The sequence below is a fragment of the Fringilla coelebs genome (assembly GCF_963513975.1).
Source record: "Fringilla coelebs genome assembly, chromosome: 1".
Taxonomy (NCBI): Eukaryota; Metazoa; Chordata; class Aves; order Passeriformes; family Fringillidae; genus Fringilla; species Fringilla coelebs.
In genome coordinates, this window is record NC_140028.1 from 72529994 (window position 1) to 72545351 (window position 15358).

The 15358-nt window shown below is 35.5% G+C and overlaps 1 protein-coding gene across 1 annotated transcript in view; it reads right to left on the minus strand.

Moving 5' to 3' along the window:
- The window catches only part of SEMA5A (semaphorin 5A), a gene marked incomplete at its 3' end in the record, with an annotated part of 211185 nt that overhangs the window by 90040 nt on the left and 105787 nt on the right, over positions 1-15358 (minus strand). The gene's annotated exons all lie outside the window — the stretch shown is intronic.

Genomic DNA, 15358 nt, shown 5'->3' on the forward strand with positions numbered 1-15358 from the left:
AAGCCTCAGAATGCAGGATTACTTTGACTAAAGTTTCCTTATAGTACAGTTAAAAGAACTTAGAAAACTTTAAAGCCTGTTTTCATGTGATGCAATACATTAAAAAAAGAAAAGAAAGGAAAAAAGTTAAAAAGTTATTAGTGCAGAACGGCCCTCACAGCAGCAGTCACAAGAAAACAAGATTTCAAAGTCTGGCTTGATAAATGCACATTCATGCCAAGGGTTAATGACTTGAGTCTATAGGATTGTCTTACACTTTACTATATTGAAAGCAGTTTAAAAAGCATTAAATTCCATAATTTCACCAGTTTGTTTCAGCATTCTTTTGTTAAAAATTATGGCATTTAGATATATATCACATTCATTTAATAAAGCACATGTATATGAGTATGTGCAGGTCTTGGGTCTAGGTGAATATGAATGAATGAGGCTGAACCCCTTCTTCTTACTTATCCTGATTTTAACCTCTGCAAAATCATAGCTTTTAGCATTCACTCTCCAGTTCTGTTCTTGATGTGATTTCTCAGGAAAGACAGTAATGCATTGAAAACCGGTGTCAGAGTATATGATAACATTTATGACTCATTCTTGCAAAGTTTTAAAACAATTTAAAAATATCAAAGTACATTTGTTCTGAACACAAAGGATCACATTCTCATACTGATAAATATTTTGGGGAGCTGCAGCATTATGCAATCTTTTATGTGCCAGCAATAGGAAGTATTAAAGATCCAATACTGCAAACACACACAGGGATAAGCCCTGAAGACTTGAAACAGTTCACTTTTGAGTTAGCAATAATGGCAGAAAATAATGTTTGGGAAGGCCTGTTCTGCAGTCCAGAACACGGGTTTGCCATCCCTAGCACAAGACCAGAGGTCTGGCTCAGAGTTGGCAGTGCAGGCTCTCAGGATGTACCTGGCCCTGGCTTGGCTAGTACTGGTTTTATCCACGGCAGGGAACACCTGGTGGCCACACGTCTGTGTCCCCTACACCAGCTCCACCTGGGAGCACCTGAGGCCAGGGGTTGGCACCCCTACACAGTCACTGCACCCTCCAGGGAACTGGGCTGAGCTGGGGCAACACAACATTCCCAAACTTTGATTGGGAAGGGGTGAGGAACAACAAGTAAGCAGCTGTAAGAAAATACAAAAATGCAGCCTCAAATAGACTCCAAAATGAAAGAGAAGAGGGAGAACGAAGATGACTGTTAAAAGCTCCTCATTTTCCTGAGAAAGACTGAGTATTCAATCCTAAGACTGGGAGTAGTGCTGGAAAGGAGAGTGTACACCAAATAGCAGGGGAAGTTAATAGGAAGTTTATGTGTAAGACATAACAAACATTACATAATATTATTTAATTCTATTAAGCAGTCAAAATGAATTAGATGAACCATAAATTATTAGCTCAGTGTATAAAATGGATTCCTCTCAGTCCATAGAAAAATTTTGATCATACCAAATCATGTATGCATGTTAAAATCTTCTGCCTAGCCTCTCAGGTTTTAATATAATCACTTCATGCACCTGTTTACACTTTACTCCTTTTTTGATATAAACATGCCTGACCACTTTGTAGGAAAAAAGCTTCCAGTAAACTACAATTTTATTTTTTATTAACCTTTTTTATATTAAAATATCTAATTTGATGATCACTTTTTTCCCAAACAACCTAAGCCAGACTTATATTCAAAACCAAATTAAATTGCTGCCAACAGTCAGTTTTGCTCCACAATTAAGCAATAAGCAGCTCAGCTCAACAGCATAACAAGCAGTGTTTCCACTGATGATTACTGGATGCAAAATCTTGACTACAATTACAGCAAGTTTCATGGTCAAAATATGGTCTGAAACTTGTCCCAAAATTTCAGTGCCTGTTTTGGCTGAGGCAGAATTAACTGTCCTCACATTGGCTGATATGGGGCTGTGTTTGTGTTTGTGCTGAGGGGAGGGGAGGGGGGCTGAGTGAGGGGCTGTGTGGTACTTGGAGGCTGGCTGGGGTTAAACCCCAACACTTTGTTAATTACTGAGTGGAAGAGGAATGATTTTTTTTTTTTTTTTTTTTTGAGCATAGAAGTTGGAAAAACATACTAAGAAGAAGGAGCAGTGAGATCATCTTACAGATGTAAATTAATTGGTATTGCTTTATAGATCAGTCAGTGCAACTCTATATCGCATGCTTAACTGGCAGACAACAGATTCAGTGTAATTCATGACACGTTGTATTTGGTTTGTCACAGTTTTCCTGCATGAGACAAAAATCAGATACCCCATGCATTCAGCATGTGCTTCTTCTACAGACTAATATTTCATCCTACCACTGTGCTGGGTCTGGCATCTACAGACTGAATAATTTCTGTCACCTTCCCCAAGAGAAGAAAAAACAGCCTGCAGGCCTCCGTCCCCTATGCCTACATACACATTCAATTTAGAAATACAGCTTTGGACAGGAGAATATGATCAAAGACAAATATTTTATGTTTCTTGTGGCTCATTTATTATAGATAGCAAACTTACAGTTCTTTTTATTTAAGCGTATGACCTGGAGATCATGGTTACAGCAGCATACCACCCCAGAAAGAAATAAAATATTCTCACTTTGAAAACTGCAGCACTAATGCCTTCCTCAAGACATCTGTCATTGTTCTTGTGCTTCCTTCTTATCTTGGCATACCTTCTTCATTCCTCATACTTCCTTTTGCTCTCTTTCAGCATCTCCCAAACCATTCCTTTTTCGTTTGTTGTCTAAGAGGATCAGCACTCAGAAATGTTGAAAGTCACAACTGACTGAGCTTCAATTGAAGAAACAGTGCCTGAGATCCCACAGATTATCAGGAAGAAACACTGCTCTTCTCAGGAGCAATGTGGGTCATAGGCAAACTCAACAAAAAGGAATAGAATGTTACCTGAGATCTGCCTCAACAAACTCCTCTGCTTCTGACTTGTGCAACCTATCTTCTCTGCCTTAAATTCCTACTGTGTATGACTGATTTTGCAAGGGCCACCTGGGAAGCCAAACTAAGGTGAGGATCTGTTTCACTCCACAACTTTCAGACAGGCACAGATTTAATTTGTGTTTTGTTCACCAGTCTATGGTACACAGCAAGGGTGTGCAGATATCAACATCCTTAAAATATACTAGCATGCAACATGGCTATATCAGATTTCCTTACAGTGGAAAATCATAGCCAGTGATTCCACTGCTTTCAAAAGCCAAGTGCTTTGCTCCAGTGTTTCCAAATCTTCTACAATGTTTGCAACATTATGCATAGCCTCCAAAAAGAGTGCAGATTTCCTAAAGAACTTGTAGAAGTCCCATCTTCCAGAATGTTGTCTGTCTGGCCACTTTCACACCACAGTTGCAAAGCAAAATAGGGTGTAAAAAAAAGTAGGGAAAAAAATAAGTCTGGAACATGGCTATTAGACATGGAGTTTTTCAGACCTGTCATAATCTTTCAAGTAAATATTTAGTTATATAATCAAACTAAGTGTCCCCTTCTGCCAAGAAACAGCTGAGAAGGCTAGTAACAACAGAGCAACTTAATGGATGCAACTTTATTGCCACAGACACAGGGAAAGCTGCAGTTTCATCACAAATGCCAAGCCTGAGCCTAACAGCCATTTAAGAATTCAAATGAATGGCATCTTTGCATCCTGACTGTTAGCAAGACATACTGGGGTAGATCCAGATACCTGACAGACTTTATTTAAGGATGGCCAACTATACAGAGGAGTAGTATAAGATAATGCCATTGGCCAGAAGGAGTAAACAATGTGCTTTGTTAGCTTGTACTGCAGTAGTTTTAAAGAGACTTGCAAAACCACCAACTGAACATTAGAAATCTAATCACTGTGAATGAAGGGAAAAATTCTTGTTGAAATATTGCTATGTAATGTGTAGAAGACTATGAAGAACTGCATGGAGAACCTGAGACAGAGTTTTAGAGAACGTGCTTGGAGGCAACAAAGTCTGTAAAGAAAAAAATTATAATTGGACAAAATGAAAGGATGATGTCTAAAAGTGAAAAATAAAGTTTAAGATGTAAGAGGTGTAAATCATAGCCAGAAATGGAAAACACTGCAAGAGTGCAGCTGGAATCATTATAACATCTTTGGTGGTACCGGCAATGAAACAGAAAATGAACATACAAAACAAACAGCAGATGCAACAAACTAATACACTCGTAATTCCCTGAGTTTCCCAAATAAAACCACTCAAGGAAGCTTTAGAAAACTCTTGCTATAGAGAAGAATAAATATTTACATGAGCTGTTATGTTTACAAAATATTGCTGCTTTCTTCAAGCCAACAAATCAGCATGATGCAATATAGAATTAAGGGCATTTCACTTCTTCAAAAGAAGAGAAAAAATCTCCCCTCTTTCCATTTTGAGAGGGGAGCACTTTCAACCTTAACTCTTGCCATAGTACCTTGGAGGGTGGGTTGGTCTCCAGAAAGCAACTGAACCAGCACCAGGAGACAGAATCCAAACCAAAGGATCTCAGAAGAGAAGCCTACAGTATCGCCTTTCATTGATGTAGATAAAATCACTGCTGTCTTCTAAACTATATGAGTTGTGAGCAAAATAAACTAATAATAGTCTCAAATATCTCTTCAGGACAGCTCTATGCCTATATTTAAGACTTAAGAAACATTCCTGCAGTTTCTGAGCGCAACAAGGTGCCTTTACAAATCTGAAAATCTCCTTGCATATACAAAGAAAAATCTAAAGAAACAGCAAAATCTACCTTACAGTATAAACTGTCAATGTAACTATGGGTCTGTTTTCCAAAATTCCCACAAAACATTTTTCAGAATAATAATAAATCTTAATCAGATGGAAAGGATGGGGTCAGTGTGATGGAAAGGGGCAGTCAACACAACATACAGACACTAAAGAAACACTTGCAATTTCAGGAGATGCTTGTAAGTAAACTTGAATAATATACCACCTGTGCAAAAAATGCTCTTCTCTGTATGTCATAGCATGTGAAAACAGACTCATTGATAAACTTAACAATCTGGCAGCACAATGACCAGGGAGTTTAATTGATGGAGACTTGAGAGAATGCATTTTAAAGTGTACCTGAAACAAAAATGAATTATTTATATTTTCAAGAAGTCTAATTTGAAATAGACTTTGGAAAATAATACTCACTAAGTACTTTAATTTTATCCGTTACACACTGGTTTTGCATATTATTAGTTGTATACAAATAATTTTTCCCATTGGAAAATAAAAGCATTAAGACAGTATTAAGACTGTTAAAATTAAAGGAAAAAAATCTGCTAATGCTAAATATCTTGTAAATAATATCCATATGTACATATAAACAGTGGTCATAATAATCATATAACATTTGTATTAAACACCACAGAAACAAGAAAAAATAATAGGACATCAGGGTAATCTTCAAGGCAGAAATCTTTCAGAATAATAAATTGAAATACCAAATATAAAACTGATTAACTGAATGTGTAATAGTAAAAAAATCAAAGAATGTGCAAGGTGATTGATAACTATTCAGCCATCATGAAAAAATGCATCATCAATATTTGCTTTCTTCCACCAGAGAAACTGGAAAAAGCCCTACTGTGAAGTAGAATGTGCATTTGGCTAACAGCAGAAAATAATTCCAATGAACAGAAAGTATTAGGTTGCATAAGGGCTTTAGTGTGCTCGACACAGAAAAAAAGATGCAGGAACAGCAAATGCAGCAGCTGGTTCAGCCTAAAAAGGGGAAGCCCAGGACTTAGGATTTAGCAATCTGTGTAACATCAAAAAATATGCATATGGTACAGAGAATGTGACGGGGTTTAAATCCTACTCTTCTCCACCCTTTCTGAAAATAACTTTAAAATTAGTTAAATCATCAGTAGAATATGAATAACTAAAGCTTTGCCTATTATCTGTTTTCACACATGGGGGTGGGGTACAATTAGGTTTAAAGCAAGGGTGTGTTTAGAAGACAAGATAATATAACCATGCTCTGTAACTTCATTTTTTTTTTACCTGCAGATTTCTGGGATACAAACTTATACTTGAAATACAAAAATACATTTTTTAATCATGCTCCAGTCTAAAGGATAAGTGATAGAGTTTCAACTATTTTTAAAAATGAAATATATGCTATGGGTAAGCATAGTACTTCTACAATGATTCAGAAAATAAAAATGATATAGTTTAATTTTAAAATTCCAATCTTAATTTAAAACTTTAATTTAATTTAAAAAAAATATTTTTATATGTATATTTATTAATTCTTTAGGGAAAAGAGTGAATGCCAAAATGAATATGTAGTTTTGATGCTTCATCAAGATGCAGATTTTAATTTTTTTTTTCTAAATTCTCTTTATTTTCAGAGCTGCTTTACGTTTGTCTCTCCATCTGGAACCTGTTTCAAACATCTGATTAATGTGATAGTTAATTTATTCTTTATTCTACTTTTAATATATTTTGATGGTGTAATAAAATATATAGATGTGATTTTTCTGCAACTATCAGACAAAAATGGAGGTTAAAAATCTGAATGTTCTGTTTTGTGAGCTTAACAGAGAATGAAATGTGATAAGCTTATGAATCATTTAAACAATAAACCATTGAGCTTTTCTTACTATTACAAGTCATTGTAATATGTCATTACAAGTCATTCTTACTATTACATATCATTGCGATGACAACAAGGCAAGGGTAGATATTAAGAGAAATTGAGATATAAAGGGCATTTATTAGATCAAAAAAGCAATTACATAACTGTATAACAAAACCTTCTATGAAATACTGTAACTGGAAATAGAAAAAATCCTTTTGTTGCATTTCCCTGAGAAATATTGCAAATTGTTCTGCCTGGTTGATATCAAGATTTATTTTTAAACACCAAAATGGCTAAATAAAATGTTGGTTACCCTCTGTGCCATCACTTGCAGGAAACAGAAAAGCTTAAGCTTTCCATTATTCAGGTCTCTTAGTTTTTCTTATTCCGTTACAGGATACTTGAAGGAAAAAAAGTATGCAAGTGACCTGGAAAACTCATAAATCATTGCTCATTGACATCTAATTAAATTTCAGTAAATTAAATTAACTGATGCAATTAAAAAAAAATTAAAATGCTACATTCTAGGGATGGAAAAATCTTGCAGTTTGTTCATGTGAGACCTTAGGTCAAAATCATGAATATTTTTGGTCTTGGAGTTTTTGTTCCCCTGTGAAGTAAAATACAAGCATAAAAACATCTCTGTTCTAGGTGTGTTACAGGAAGAAAAACAGGGTGTGTCATTTTTTTATCATTCCAGAATTCAAACCAAATAATTCTTTCTTCATGCTCAGTATCAAAAGGCTTTGCATTTCAGAGGTTGTTTACGTAGTACTGCTGTTGCTAGAGAACAACAAAAATCTAAGGATCTTCAGCCATATAACAGCATTGAATTTTACAGCTTAAAAGCTTTTAGGAAATTTCATGGTCATTGCTGCTCTGCTGGTAATTTATTAGACAGAGAGGTTAACAAAAATTAGCAGGGAAGCTAAGACTTTATATTTAAGAAAAGCAACTACTTAAGAAATAAAATTTCCTGCTTTGTGTCAAACCATAAGCAATATATAGCAATGTTAAAAGGGGACATTCAGTTGTCCACTGTCTTGGCAATTAGAAAGGAGAAAAAAAAAGAAGTGTTAAAAAGGTATATGCATAATTTATTTACTAAAAGCTAATTTTAAATTATTTGCAAAAAGCTATACCACACAGTGCTTAGTGTATCAGCAATTTCAAACACCAAATAGCTGCTTAACTTAGGTAATGGGAAAGGTTTGACTCTTTCTAAGAAGAGAGCTTTGAAAGCAGTAGAAGAAAAACCCAGAAAAACTCTATATTAAATTATTCTTATCTGGGTAAGACCCCAAGTACTTCTGCAATCTGGTGCAGTTTTGTTTTTCAATTCTTGGATGCAACGACAGCAGTTTTTAACGATAGTCTATAAAAAGCAAACGCACATAATATTTTAGATTTATGTGCTTTATATTTGGCTCTGACTCCTTCGTGTTCCCTCTTTCCTATTATATTTCAAGTAAATATTAATGTTCTTCCTTATAGTATTGGAAATTATTTTAAATCAACACTGAAATGAGATACATTTTTGATAATGCTTGTCAGCGAAGGAGGTCTGATGGTCTATTACACATCCCCAGACTTCCACATGGGGGAGAGAATTTAACTAATTTGTCCATTACTAAGAATCTGAAAGGAGCAATTTTAACCAAAAACTATTTGCATACCTTCTAAAATTATTAGCAGGCTTCTTAATGCCCCAGTGGCTGTTCTAAGAAAAATTCAGTTGTACCTCTTCAACTAGAGGACTTTCTCATGGTTGTATGTCAAAATATATTTATTTTATGAAGGGCATATTTATGGGCTATTCTTTCTACACAGAAATTTGAACTGTTGAATTTAAGAACCTTTTCAATAAAAAAGTGTTGATCTAGGCACTAGTTATTAAAAAATAAAGGCCTTTCTTCAAAGCCATTTGTCTGAGAGGACAGAAAGAGCATACAAATTAATAACATACGCTGTCCAATGATTGCAGACAAATTCCCTCCCTAAAAAAGAGCAAAACAAAATTCTAAAAAAATTGTTTCCATTTGAAGATAGAACAATTTTTGGGATGTATCTATCAATGGAAATCCAGAGAATCACCATCTCAATCCTCTCTTTAGGAAACTGTTCTCCAGAGGAAAAGTTCTCAAACATTCAACAATTTTTAGAATACTTCTGTCCCTTGTAGATTAAATTCCCATGTGTTATAGTATCTCAAAAGCATCAAGGATATAGTCAGTATTCAGTAGAACTAGCAAAATTTTCTTCCAGTAGCTACCATGCAAAGAGTTAAATACCTGCTTTTAGCAGAGACAGTATCCACAGCTCCATTAAGTAAGACTTTATAAATTGGTACAAATAACCTTTCAACTAGTAGGATTTCCAATGAATCAAAAAGTTTAGGAAATAGGTTAATTTGTGTACCATTTCTTGGCAGCCATTTCACACCTCAAATTGGAATTTAAATCCAGCTCCAGTCAGATTCATTCAAAAATCTTTCAAATAAAGAATTCTAGCTCTTAACAGAAATTCAGATCTACTTGAAAATAAGATGCAAAGCAACTGGCAGCTAAAGCAAGCAGTATGCCTTGTTTTGGAAGACTATTTCTACAAAGTTGAAGCTTCTACGTCCTCAAACTGGAGATTCTAACTCCTCAATCTTCTGGAAAAGACCAATCAAGAACCTATACTAAATAACAAGTACGTGCTGAATTACAAGTCTCAGCCACCACATCAATTATGTCTGTTTCTTTCACAAAGAAAATGAAACTGTCTCAGATTGTTAGATGGATTCTCATATACTCTAGTGGCAAAGTTTTACCCTTCCTAGATTTGGACCAGATGTTTTTTCTTGCCTAACGAAAAAAAAGTAATTTCAACCATCTCAAAATATATATATTTTTAATGAATCACGATCATTGACCCATCTTTATCTACTACTTCTATTTCCAATCTTATAGAGATTTTTCAGCTTGCTAAAGATGTGCCTTAGAGCTGAGACAGAAATTCATAACATTTTGTCTGTGTTGAAGATTGATGTACCCATAACAGTTCGTGCACTCCACTCAGAAGTAACATGGGTCTGTAGAATACCTATAAGAGAATGCTATGGCAGCTACAGTTTCTTAGCAGACTATAATTGATAAGAAAACATTTATTAATGTTTCATTCTCTGATACATTCCTTTTACTTGCTGAGGCAAATCATAATCCATTTTTAAGACTTTATGAAGGTGTATATTTTATTTGCAATCTCATCTAATTATTTTTCAATTATAAAAGTTTAGTAAAGAATAAGTAAAGCATAATATATAATAAAGGAACTTTTTTATTAAACAATTTGGGGGCTTGTGAAATCTGGATTCAATTGTCAACTTTTTTTCTATAGATTTCATGTGTGAAACTATGAAAGAACAGTATTCTGAACAATAACACCACCTAAAAATTAAAACTTGAAACTTCACTTCCTGTTGCACTTAACTATAACAATACCTAATCACAAATATTTTAACTGGTACATTTCCCCACTGAAACTTCTTTTGTAATGCTGTTTGCTTGGCCACTGATTTGATTCCATGACAAATTCAAAACCAGTGACAGGTAGTTACTTTATTCTCCCTCAGTATTTAGGAGACAGTTGAACCAAAGACAGAAGTCCCAGTTGCAGCCAAGAAAAATCACAATTTTTTTTTTTTATGCCCTGCAAGGAATAGGTGTCTTCCATGTCCTTGGGGATTTTTTGTGAAGTTACTGCTTAATTAAAAAAGACATTGGGAAAAATATTTTAATAGTCCTTGGAGCAGGGTACAAGGCATAATGTCTCTTGCTGATTTCTCTACCTCTTTGGTCTGATAGCTGCGTGGCCACAGGAGCTGTGTGCTCTGCAGGCACATTAAAAAAGTGCCAGTGAGTGGATTTAGGAAAGCTCCTTCCCATCTACAGCAGCCCCTCTTCTCCTGGATCAGCCATTCAACAAGGAGGTGCAAGGAATGGCTTTGAACTCTGAACATTATAAGGAATTAAACCTCAGCTCTACATACGCCCCACAAATGTTGCTGCCATCCAAATTGTGTCAGCAGCAGACTGACCCTCCTCTCTTGTGGTGATGTGTTTATTACGGAGAATAATCCCTGAGAAATGTGTCCAGTTTTCTCAATACATAGCTACTTGATCATGTCCCTTTACAGGGTATCACCATTTCTAACCCCTTCAGGAAGCTATATTAAAATGTGGATAACAATACTTTAATTATTGCCACCAGTTTAAGAAATGCAATTTAAGCAGAGAGGATATGGTTAAAACTACAGCATAGAATCTTCAGATGAGGCTTTAATGAGTTGGAGGAAAAAAAGCTGTTTCTCAGGACTTGGCAAAGAGATGATGGACAAGAATTTCAAGCTTGGCTCTAGTACGTTATACTCTTTCTTTTTTTTCCTTGGGGAGGTGTCAGGAAATATCAAGAAGGATATATAGATCAAGACGGAATTTGTAACAACATCAAGCAAACATTTCTTGATTTTACCAAACAATATTCTCATTTTGAATTCTTATTTAAATTACTCAAGTTCTGCCTACAAAAGTACTCAGTAATAAAAATAAATAAAAGGATCATGAAAAATGATGTAAGCATCCTCAAAGAAGGCAAGTAAAACTTTTTTTTTTGTCCTGGATCACACTAAAATAACTTGGCATATAAAAAGATACATTCTTCCAGCTTAGAAAAGGAATGGATTTCAAGAATGTCAGGTTCAACGTTACACAGAATACCAAGACCATTTTGGGGCACCAAACCTACAGACAGAACAAAATGTAAAGATTCCTTGGTGTTGCTTGTACATTTATTACTACATCTGAATCAAACAGATGCTGCCAATATGCACACTGCCCTGTGAGCATGTGCTATGAGACTATCAGTACCAAGATTCCCATCAGATGTCTTCAGAAGTCTCAAATGTTTTGGTCTGTTGGACATAAATCCTTCTTTCAAAACAACGCTATCAGAAGAAATGATTATGAAAGGGCTTCTTAGGGCTGTACTTAAGGTTGTACCTATTAGACAGTGAGTTACCTAGTTAGTACCTCCAGACAAACTAGGACAAGCTAGGCAGCAGTTCAGATACAGCTAGCTGAGAAGACTGTGGCTCACAACACGCTTTTATTTCCAAAATTTTACTCCCTACATACAGTTAGATGATAACTAAACAGATTCAATATCAAGAGCTAGATGTGAATAACACCTATGCCAGAGAATGCCCATTTGGCAATAAACTGAAATTACAGTTCCTTTTTTTTGTTTTGGCAAAATCTAGCTTTTGCTGCACTAAAAATGACACATGCACACACAAAACATGAAGCCCCAAGGCAAAGACACAAGAGTTCTTATGGTTCTAAATGGGAAACATTACATTTGTCAAGAGATGTGCAGTTTCAATATCCTGGATTCTAAAAAGACAAAGAAGTAAAACTATAAGGTTGTTACTGGTTGCTGAAATTGACTGCAAAACAAAGAAGTCTATATTAACTTCCCATAAAATTCTCATGAAGAGAAAACATTCAAATTTTGAAGAGATCATCTAAAATGTTTAATCAATGTCTAGACTGGGCTTCTCAGATAATGGAGATGAGCATGTCTCAAGAGTTGTATAACCTCTAGCTAAAGTAGTAGAGTAGGTAATAAATATAGATATTAATGGCAAGATGAAGTGGTTTGTGGGATTTAAGACTTGATATCTGACACAGAGCAGCAGTGAAGAATGTCACACTGTGCTCAAAGGAAAAAATTACTATTCAATAGAAGCACTGGACCCTTGCCAGTCTTCCAAAGTTGAGATATATAAACTCTGATTGGATCTGACTGTACAGGGAGTGCTTACCACTCCTATTATTTTTTATTGCCTTACTTTGTACCACCAAAACAATAAATACCTTGTAGGACCCAACACATGCTATGAATATGGTAGTGCCTTCCTACTGAATAAATTTTTCAGTGCCCAGATCAAAGAAGCATTTAGATGCACAAGTAGAGAAAACTATTTGTCAGATAATAACCCACAACAAATCCTGTCTCATTTCTTAACCAAGTCATAGATGGTTATTTTTATTGGAAGTGTCAGAAAGACAACTGACCACTGTGTGGACCCAGAAGCATCACCAACTTGACTGAAGAGAAAGTTTCAGGACCTGTCCTCAAACTCATTTGTAGTTTGCATAACGCATGCTCCTGTGCCTCAGTCCCTAGATGAGTCAAATCCAGTACATACATCCAAATAGAACCTCAGCAGCAATTTCAGCATAAAACTCAGCTTTTGCTGAGAAATAGAGGAAGAAAGAATGATGCTGATTTTGTTTTCTAATACTAATAAATAAATTAAATGGACAAGAAACAGAAACAAAGCTGGAATTAGAGAAAAGAATCTCACCAGAAGTTCATCTCATTACTCTCCCTACTACAATAAAGTAGCCACAGCCACAATACATGGTATACATGTATACAACACATACAATCATATTACACTATATTCTTTATATAATGGTCTAGGAGCCAGGATATCTGGCAATAACCAGAAAGTCTCAGAGAACTTGTTAGTTGAAAATTGTTGTCTATTTCCTGGGCAAGTGATGTAACCACTATTCTGGTTACAGTCATCACTACTCCTCCTAAAGGTGTGGAGCCATGAGACCAAATTTCCAAGGTTTATGGGATAAGAAATAAAAAAACCAAAAAACCCTAAAAATTAGAAGAATTAATCTGTAAACAAGTAACTCTTTGCTCCAAATACTATGACTCGTACATGGTGACTTGATTAAAGTAAAATGCATGGAACATAATGCATCTTTTGTGATATAACCTGCAGGTCACAGGATTCTTACACAAATACCACAAAATAATACAATTAAGCCTCTTCACATTTTGATGGCTTACAACACACATAACAAAGTAAGTAAGGCATATCTTTATTGAGAAATTCTTTAGCCTGTTAAGATTTGCCATGTCCTATGACCAGAGCAAGAGGAAAAAAATGCCAATGATTATTAGTGCCACTGCTTGTAAATGCTTAGTTGTAAATCTCTGGATTTATTGAGGTTTACCAGGAAAAATTATGCAGAATGAAGAAGCCTGTAAGCATCAACAAGACCAGGAGCTCAGTAGACTATCCCATTTAATGACTGTTTTCCTGACAGCTCGCACTAAATCTTTTGTGTATCATCATGAACAAATATTTGTGATCCAACTTTGGGATTTTTAGGGTCGAAGTTGAGTTTCATGTAAGGTTCAAACTTTTATTTCTCCCCATGATCTATTTCACTTTCTTCTTTGGTTGGCATGGGTTTATTGAATCACTCCCATGCATGTCCACCTTAAAAGAAATGGGTTTTTTTAAAAGTAAAAGGCCCTGTGGAATATTCTAAAGAAGATTCAGCAACACGAGACAAAGTCAAATCCCTTCAAAGGGAAAGCTTCTTCCCCATGTCTCTCAGGAAGAGTCCTGAGTACTGTGTACTCACAGAAGGACTACACAGTTGGTACAAAGATCAAATTTCACCCCAAAATAAGGCTAATTCCAATACTGCTTCCAAAATTAAGACCAAGCCTGTTGACTGGCAGTGCACCTATTGGGGCAAAAGGAGAGTTTTGAAGGTAGGCATAGTTCATAATAGATCTTAGCTTTGAAGACAGGGACACTGAGCACCATGTTAAATACCTCTCTTGCTTACAGCTTCATATTTTCTGCATTAGAATTACTTAATAATAAATGAACATAGGGGTTGTCGAGTTACTTCTTCAGGAAGAAGAAGTGATATTTCAAAAAAAAAAAGGAAGAAGGAAAGGCCACCACTTGGCCATTCTAAGTTTATAAAGTAGTCAAACAGGATTTGAAAGCTCAGCATCACTATGACAAAGAGGAGCTGTTCTTTTTTAATGGAGGGTTTAGACTTTGTCTCCAGCTCTTTACAATCTGTTTCCCTCCCTGACCCACACATTAATCTCACTCCCATGCAAGGAGAGCCAGCTGTTCTTCAGCCAGCAGCTTCTTCTTGTAGCAATTCTGATTTCCAGTGGCAGCACAGAAGTGCACACACCGTATGTTCTTCGGACATTTATTTATAGTCTTTATCTGACAGAGCTGGGCAATTATAAAGACATAATGATAATTTGTGAGCAGAAAAAAAGGGCTACTCCTACTTAAATTTGTCCCTTGAGAAAACAGAACGCCATCTACTTGCAGCAGACAATTCATGAACCTGATAACTAAAATATGAACAAACTCTATGAGCAAATAGCAGCAACAAACTAATCAAAATCATGACCTATTTATGGGTTGATTATAATAACAAAAAAATGACTACAAATAAGTGCTGGGTAATTTGTGAACCAAATAAAGGGCTGCAATTCTCACATATAAATTGCTGTCAATGAATAATTTAACCAGTTCTAGTTAGAGCCATCTATTTATTAAGAAAGCTCACCAACTGGATCTGGCAGAATGATTCATCTCTATACACAGTGATAAAGCCAAGGGAAATCAGTACTGCTGGACATTTTAAATGCCCAGTTTAATCCTCTGGAGCCACACAGTATAATATATAACTCTGTAGCCCTGATTTTAGATGTAGCCACTCTCATTTAGTACCATTTTAAAACCACTTAGCCCAGTATGGATGACACAATACATAAGACAGGGAAAAATCAGTATTTCTTTTGTAAAATTACATAGAATAAACCCAAAGTTTTGCATGATCCTTCTTTGCCTTTAGAGATATTCTACATGGA